At 34.1% G+C, this 9,233-nt stretch overlaps 1 pseudogene; it reads right to left on the reverse strand.

Moving 5' to 3' along the window:
• Nucleotides 1-336: 336 nt before the first annotated feature.
• LOC100812786 (transcription factor DIVARICATA-like) lies at nucleotides 337-1,594 on the reverse strand (annotated as a pseudogene).
• Nucleotides 1,595-9,233: the final 7,639 nt, after the last annotated feature.

Consider the following 9,233-nt stretch of genomic DNA (forward strand, 5'->3'; position numbering starts at 1 on the left):
ATGTATTTCTCAAATAAATTTTGCTTTGAACTCAATAGCAGCAAGAGTATCCTCCACATACAAATATGCTCAACTAGTTATCAAATTTGAAGTGCCTCTTTTTTTCCCCATACTATTTGAAGTGCCTCTTTGCCTCTAAGTTGAAACATTTCATTAATTATACACGGGGCTTGAAATCCATTATTCTTAGAAAACATATAAAAACCAAACAAAACCAACGTTGGGGACTTGGTTGTCTGTCACTCCCTTCAGGAAGTTCTTATTTGTTGAAGAAACAAATGTATGTACCTTCCTTCAAGTTCATAATAACTAACCAACAAGTGTTAATGCATGGAACTAGTGTTGAGAGGACTATTGCATTTGGAAAACCATGTTCTGTGTCTAAGGTCCCAAGTTAGAACGCTCATGAAGATTCTATCCCTCAATTTTAACACCAAAGGAGTTAGCACTATAATGAGAGATGAAGACTTTTTCATGAGCAGGGTTGAGAGTCATAGCTACTCCTATGTTAGACTGATTACTCCACTGAAAATGAGTTCTTGGTGTTGTAGGAGTAGAATTTGGTTGTTGTTTTTGTGAGAGCACATGTGGTGAAGTGGATCTATTGGTGTCTTCTGATGAAGTGTTATGGTTTCTGTGAGATTCACTATTATTATGTCATGTATGCTAGCCCTCCTCTTGTCTTTGCCTCTTGAAAGCTACTGTATGAAGTACTTATAAGCATGACTAGCAACCTGTGTTGGAGTTCTTATATTAACAAAATTGTGAAATATATTTCTCCAATTACCTTTCCCATACTTCTTCAAACCCAATAGAAACAATCTAGAGGGAACATCAAAGGGAAGTTCAAACTCCAAATCTAGAAGTAAAGAACACAATTTTTTTTTAACTATCAAACTCACCCAAAAGACCTACTTATCATTTGAAAAAAAACATAAAATCCAACCCTTTAATATCTACACAGAATTCTTGTCCCTACACCTCTAGCTTTAATTAACATTAAACTCCATCCACCAATTCTATCTTTTCACACAATCACCATGCTCTCAAACAGATATGCATTCCTAGTTGATCGTTATATCATATATTAAAATCTATATGTGAAGTTACCAAATAAAAATAACATGTATCAAAACAAATGCAAAAGGTAAAAAATTTACTTATGTTCATCTTTAGTTCAATGCACTCCTTTCTTCCTTTCATGCTCAATCGGTCTCACCGAGGAAGATCTTTTTCCACATCCTTTAAACCCATCATAGCCAGGAGTGTTCACCCAATCTAAGGTAAAGGGTGAGGTAGCAATGCTATTATAGCCAAGAACTAGAATCAAACTAGCTTCTATATTGCTAACATCTACTTCCAACTCCTTGTACTACCTTATCACATCAGCCACTTTGTGCCACCGATCCGGGGTGTCCTTATCATGCACTGTAAGAGCATTTTCAAAGAGCTTGTTCTCTTCAGAGGTCCATTTTGTGCTCTTGTTATTATTATCCTCCATCACCAACCAATTGGTGTTGGAGTTTGGAGTGCAAGGTGTAGGAGAAGAGAGGGTTATACTTTCCCACTTCATCAATTCAATTTTGTACAAGCAAAAAGCTATTGGTTTACACAATCAAATTTGGGCTTATTCAGGGGAAGATAGAAACTTAATTAGTGGAAATTGAGGAATATAAGGTAGAAGAGAGAAAATGATAACAAAAGTGAAAGGTTTTACCACAATACTAAGTCTAAGGATAAATCTAGAAGCATTTTGAAGGGAATCATAATCTAGAAAAAGAGCCACTTGATAAAAATATAAAACCCAATTGATGTTGAATGAAGATTATTATCTGTTATCCAATTGGTCTAAATTCTAACAAGATAAAACCCTGGAAACCCAATGAATTTCCCTCTAAGATACCAAACAAGAACTGAGACAGAATCACAAAAAGCAATAATAACCCCAAAAATTATATAAAAAAATGGAACTTTTAGTGAGAAGAAAAATAAAATAGGGAAAGCAAGAGAAGCCAAACACAATGAATGTGATAACTGATAAGTATTAACCGAATTAGGAAACAAAAGAAAGGGTCAAGAGTTTTTGAGAGCAACTGAGGGTAGAGAAAGACTTATTCAAAAAAAAAATTGTTTTTTCTCCCTTTTTTCTTGTGAGTGTAACAAGGAGAAGAGAAGAAATAATAATAAACAAACCAACTCATCACAAAAAATTAATAATTGTAGGAAAGAGCAGCTAAGTGCAAGCTGAAAAAGCAAGTGACCATGCTTCAAGAAATGAATTTAAACAAAATTGCTAATAAATTCTTTTTTTGTTTTTTACAAAGAGAGGAACCACCTGAAAAAAAGTGATGAAATTGGTGTTGTTGAGTTGTGATTGGATATAATGTGATTTTGGGGATTATGTCTACATCTTTAGCAAGAAAGGTCTCTCTTACTGTACAATGGATGCTATCGGTTTTATGCATTTATCAGGAAAATAAATAATTAATAAATTACTTACTTCATAACTGACAAATTGTATCAGTTATATGTAGGTACATAGATGCATTTTGAGAAGAAAAAAAATTACATAACTGACAAATCCTATCAGTTAACTTGGTTGTTTCTTCGCATGAATTAAAAAAGGGGCTTATGCATATGTAATTTTATTAGTATATAACATGACATATTTTTCTTATTTTCAGGTAAATTGATATATAACATGACATCTCTTTATTCTCTTTTTCTCTTCTTTTAAGGGCGTATCGTTAGGTTTTTATGTGAAATATTATTCAATTAAAAATGGCACCTTAACTTTTTGTACATTTAAATGTGATTTTGTTAGTGTCACACATTAGCTATGGTTTTTTAACCTCTTTATTATAATGTTTATTTTTATAGCTTGAATTGAAAATTATTGATCGAGTTTGTGGTATCAATTTAGCTGGGATCACTTTTCTTATTGTGTTGTCTTTGGATTAAAAGAAGAGGAAAAAAACTAGCATTTCTAGTTAAACCCACTATTTCAGTTTGATTTATGTAAGAATCGACAAATTTGCATTATTTGTAGATTTATAGAATTACTTGATATGTTTTAATGCATTAACATGATGAAATACCATGAGATAAACTCAATTATATACATTTTTATGTGATTTATGTTTTGAAATTGTTAAATGAAAAAGAACATGAATATACTAGCTAGTTTGTTAGATTTTCATAGTAGGAAATTTGAGCAAAGATTTGAGAGGCACAAAGATATAGACCACATGAAAGCAATATGAACCCTACACCCAATAGCTATGTACCCAGAAAAAAGAAGTAGGTGCACCCAAAACCTTATTAAGAGGGGTACTACCTAATCAATATCCCTGTAACATCATATACAAATCATTATCTAGTACCCTTTTAAACAGTATTGGTTTTCACCTCCGTCCACCCCTCATCGTTTGCCTCCCTTTTTTCCTCAGTTTGACTTCCCTTCATCTTCCTTTCGAATCACGCCTCATCCTCTTGTTGTTTCCCTTTACCCCTTCATCACTCATCCTCTCGTTGTTTCATGTACCCCTCTCATAACTATTTAAAAGGTATATACACTTCGCATACAAGAGACTTGTGTATATTTTCATAGACAATTTTGCCTTGCATGGAACTAGTTATTAACATATGTTAAAACTCTGCAAAAAAATCTCTCACAATTGATTTGGTTGTACTAACAACACAAATAACTCACTCTGAAAGCACAAGTCCACTATTTACACATCAAATTAGATGTTTAGCTACTGTTAATTTCTCGTGAAGGTAATTATACAAGACCTAATTCAAAAAGAAAAAAAAAGTTTAGGGGTCTAATTGAAAATTTGATAAAACCCTACTATAAAAAAATGATTTTACATCGGTTCTAAGGCACTTTTCACGACGGTTTTAAACCGTACTTGTAGCCAACATTGTAGAAAGTCAAAAACTTTCTACGACGGTTCTTAAAAAACCGTCTAAGAAAAACTATACATTCTAAGACGGTTATTTTTCTCAGAATCATCTCAGAATGTGCAGCTTTTTTAAGACGGCTTTTAAAGAACCGTCTTAGAATATAGAATAAATTTAGGATTTAGAATGTATTTTTATAAAAAAAAAAATATTGAGGATTCTAAAACGGTTTTATGAGAAAACCGTCTTAGAATGTAGACATTCTAAGACGATTCTCTCATAGAACTGTCTTAGAATGTATTTGTTAAAAAAATAAATAAAAATTTATAATATGATTAAATTTACGCCTAGCAATATATTGCCTTTTGTACAGAAAACTAGACAGGGAAATTTATAATTTTAGATCTTAAGTGCATTTAATAATACCAAACTGCAGACATAGGGGCAAGCCATAGGCAATTACATGGTTTGGGTACTAAGAAAGATAAGCTCATTTTCAGTATGTTATTCCAAACATTTATATGTTTATATATATATATAATCATGAATAAATAACTTAAATACATACTTATTCAGGTAAAAATTTACATAATGAAAATTTATATCATAAGTAATTAAATAACTTTCTCCATAAAACTTCTTACAGTTAGCTAAAAAATACTTTCTTAAAAACTTAACCAAAAAGTGTGCCTGAAAGCTTATTATATATTTGTACGTACCTGAAACATCTATCCATGAGCTTATATAAGATATTAAAATTGTATACGTATCCCCAAATAATTTCTTAATTGTTGTTTACCTAGACGGAAGACAAGCTCAAATAAGATTAAGGAATTTTGTGATACGTAAGCAATATCTATCCATGAATATTTTGCATCTATAACATGTTAAACAAATTAATAGAAATATAATATATTAATTTTAAAAAGAATTTGACAAAAAAAAATTATTATTTTCAAAATAACATCTAAAACTCACTCAAATAAACCAGAGAGTAAAAATTTACGGTATGTTAATTTATTCATTCCAAAAATTTAAGTTATCCGAGCTGCTTCTACTCAAAACACGCTGTCTATATCTGTTAATTTATTCATTCCAAAAAAGGCTTTTTTTTATAAAGAGAAGAGATTTGGTGAGAGAGAAAGAGAGAGAAAAGGGTTAAGGAGACATGTAGATAGAGATTTGATTATTTTTATATAAAGAAAAAATTAATGATATAATAGCTATTATTAGTAAGTAGTACCTAGTGTGATGGAAATTAGAGTGTGCACGTGGTTCATGATCTTTTCTGCTGCACTACCACTACTACTGCAAATGTACACGCACACATAGTGTCACCCACCAAAGCAAAAATAATAAACTATTATGGCTAAAGAGAAGTAAACATCATTAACAGTTATGGCATTGATGAGGAGTCCTGCCCAAGCCCAAATCACAAGAGGGTTGATAGAAATTACAGTTCCTTCCTTGAGAACGTTACCAAGAAGCAGCTTTGCTAAATAGTAAATAAAAGGTGTCATGTAGTGATCATTTTTTCCCTTCCCTGATTGTGATGAGACTTATATAGATTGGTATATTGAAGGACAGAACATAAAATGTTCCTGTAGTGATTATAAAAAATTCTTCCACGAAATAGCATAATATACTTTAAAACTTTAATTTTTTTTAAGTAAATGAAAATCATCAGCTCCTTAAATCCACGTCGCTAAGTAATGGAAGCCCAATTAGATAGCCCAAAGCTTAGCATGAGCTACCCCACAAGCCCATAATATAGCAGAACATTGCCTCAATAATTTCGAAGAGCCCCAGTAGCGGAAGCTTGACCTAAATTCTGTCAAGGACATATATAATAATATTAATGTTTAAGATATAATTTATCTTTTTTTTACGTAACATGTATTTTATCTTAAAATTTACTTATCTTAAAATTTACTTATCTTTTGCTATTAAGGAGGAACCTTAATAAGGTGGGCTACAAGGAGGAACCTTTCATTATGGCAGAACAAGCTAGGCAAGTGTTTTACATCCAAGATCCGTGTGATTCTAGATTATCAGTGGTTCTACAAGGAAGACTAAGTAGCATTAGGGAACAAAATGATGATGCAACGTTTGACATTTGTGAGACTCCTCCTTTTTCCATAAAAATTCCTTCCATATGTGAGCAACCCAAGGTTGATGATGTACATGTGATTCATAATGATCATGATGAAGGTTTATGGGAGAACATTCATGCTTAACTACGTTGTATTAATGTAATGTTTACGATATTATGCTATTTGTTCTTAATTTATGTAATGTGCATATTTACAATTTGTTACGTAGATGCTTTTTTTTATATCCTAGAACATTAATCAATTTGTTTCATTTGCTTAGGGTCATGGGAACACCGCCAAGGCCCCCTCCGCATTCAGATGGTAATTCGGAGGCTACGCCTAAGTAGACAAGACAATCCACACGTCTTAGAAGGTTAACTTTAAGAACCTTAGATCAACCTAGACCAATGGTTACTGTCAACCCTGCAACTAGAAGAGGATCAAGCCCAGTAAAACAAAAGTTCCACAACTATTTAAGGAACGTAGCTCGAGAAAAGATTCCTATTGTACATAGCAATTGCAGAGATGTGTCGAAAACTCTAAAGGACCTAGTATGGGATGACATTTTGGTAAGTCAAGTTAACAGTCCCATGTATTTTTTTTGTAGGTATTTATATTTCAAAATGTGTACATGCACTAAATTTTACATGTTGAATATTTTATGCAGGCTAAATTTGCTATCCTAGAAGCCTCAAAGGCCAAGAAGAAGGTGATGTCCATGTTGGCCACTAGATGGAGGCAATTTAAGTCTTTGCTAACCACTAAATTATTCTATGTTGACACTGACGGTCAATGCAAACAAGATCCTTCTGTAAAATATGGTATGGATCAGCAAACATGGGTTGAAGTTGCTGCAAGTCGCAAGACCCCTACCTGGAAGGTTATATGTTTGTAACTTTTAATTTAAATAAGCTATAGAAATATAGCAATTTATTTTAGTGAATTAAATGGAAATATTATATGGTGTATCACATGAAATTAGGAAAAAGGCACAACAAATTCAAACACACAATGACTGCCCCCATGTACTATCTCATGGGGGTTATGATTTGCTTGAGAAAAAACTAGTTGAGGAGAAAAGAAAGAAAAAACAATTCGAGGCAATGTTGATTGAGAATACACCACTGCTTGAGGACCTTCCTTCTCCCATTGAAGACATGTGAAATGGAAAATGGCTTGCACAAAGCGATATGGGCAGATGACTTTTGAGGTGGCATAAGAAATATCTGATAGAATTGTGAGTTGACGGTAGACTAGCAATTTGAATCTAATTTTTGTTTTTTTATAATAATCACCTCATTTGATGTATTTATATGCCATTCTTGTTATAGGAGTCATTACAAGAGAAGATGATACAAGGAGGTTTTGTTCCCCATGGTCGGGACGACATACTCAATACTGCCATTGGGCGACCAAAGCATCTAGGTCGTGTTCGTGTAGCGGGGTCTGGTATGAAAATCAATCAATATTATGGTAAGGCATCACATGGCTCCAGCAGTTCCTCTATATCAATATCCCAACAACATTTGGCTGACATAATTGGAAGCCTTAAGGAAGAATGGAGGAATGAGATTATCATAAACCTCAAGGAAGAAGTAAGGAATGAGATTGAAGAAGAAAATAAGCAGAGTCTGGAGAAACTAAAGCAGGAGTTGAAGGAGGCCATAAAAATTGAGTTTTCCCAAATGGAGTCGCAGTACTTACCCCTTATTGAGGTGGATATACAGGCATTAGGTGCATGTGTTAGCACCAAAGGGAGCAATACTGAAACTGCTGTGAACCCATTAGGCGAGGAACATGATGGTCGTGTAATATCGACTATGGGGTTATATGTCCAATGAGAAAATTGTACTATGTTGGTGGCCTTGGGGAAAATATATGAGGGGGGGTCTTGCATTCACAATGTGGCTTATGCTAATGATGTGGTAAGGGTTAGTGTTGAAAAAGTTTTAGATGGTGATGCCTAAGTCCCATTCCCGACATCAGAAATACAGTATGTCAGGTGTAACGACCCGCCTCGTCGCTACAATATCACCATTCTAAATCGCGATTATTTCAAATTTTAAATGAAAACTCCATTAATTTGCTTTTATAAAAAAATGAAAGTAATTTTTGTCTCCACATACATTCACCAAACAACACACATTACTTAAGTGGATACATATATATTAGTATAGTAACTTAGTACAGATCATTCATATAATGGAAATTAAACTTGATCATACATATAATTCAAATATGTGATTTACATCTTTAATTCAACAAAAGAATCATGGAACCAACTATGGAAGAGTTGATTTAACAAAACACAACTCTCTCCCAAAATAATCCCAACATCATCACGTCAGCTCGGTGGCTCTTCAACAGAATCTCACTTCCTACACCCTACTGCTGTCATTTTGCTCCCACGAAAGGTTCGCGATCATCATAGGTATCAACCACACGATAAAAAATTTCAAGGGTGAGTTCATTATAAAAAGAACCAATGCTAAATCCAAATAATCACAATTAGCAAGAAAACATAGGCAAACATCACGAGCTTACACAACATTCATTATTCAACACCCACATTCAACAATTACTCATCATCCACATTCAACAATTATTCATCATCCATCCATGGATCCAATCAATACTGCTCAGAATGATGCATGCACCTGACCTCAACTCTCAGATGCAATGTGGTACATACCATCAACCAAGGAAATAGCCTAAGCGTGTCCACACGACACCTCATTTAGGGAAACTATGCAGTAATTGTCGAGGCCACCCAGTCATGCACCGTAACTCCCCCCCCCCCCCCCCGGTGATCAGCCTGGGCCACAAGGGAGTTCCCTACCAGGTGACGCACCCCGTAGTACAAAGTACATACTACCATAGTTTATACTATTTCCCGTGTCATATGAGGCATGAAACATAGGCACCATCAAGTACAATGACCATGGATGAGTTAAAGATCCTAAGCCATCCCCTCAGAAATGCTTAAACTCTTTAACCACTCTATTTTCCCCCACTAGGGACATCCGACAAGGTCAATGCACCCCCCATGAACATACACAACATACAACGTATGAACATGAGCACCATCAAGTACAAAGATCATGGATGAATTAAAGATCCTAAACATCCCCTCAGAGATGTTTAAACTCTTTAACCACTCTATTTTCCCCCACCAGGGACATCTAACAAGGTCAATGCACCCCTCCCATGAAAATACACAACATGCATCATCTC

The sequence above is a fragment of the Glycine max genome, chromosome 15, assembly GCF_000004515.6.
Source record: "Glycine max cultivar Williams 82 chromosome 15, Glycine_max_v4.0, whole genome shotgun sequence".
NCBI classification, from domain to species: Eukaryota; Viridiplantae; Streptophyta; class Magnoliopsida; order Fabales; family Fabaceae; genus Glycine; species Glycine max.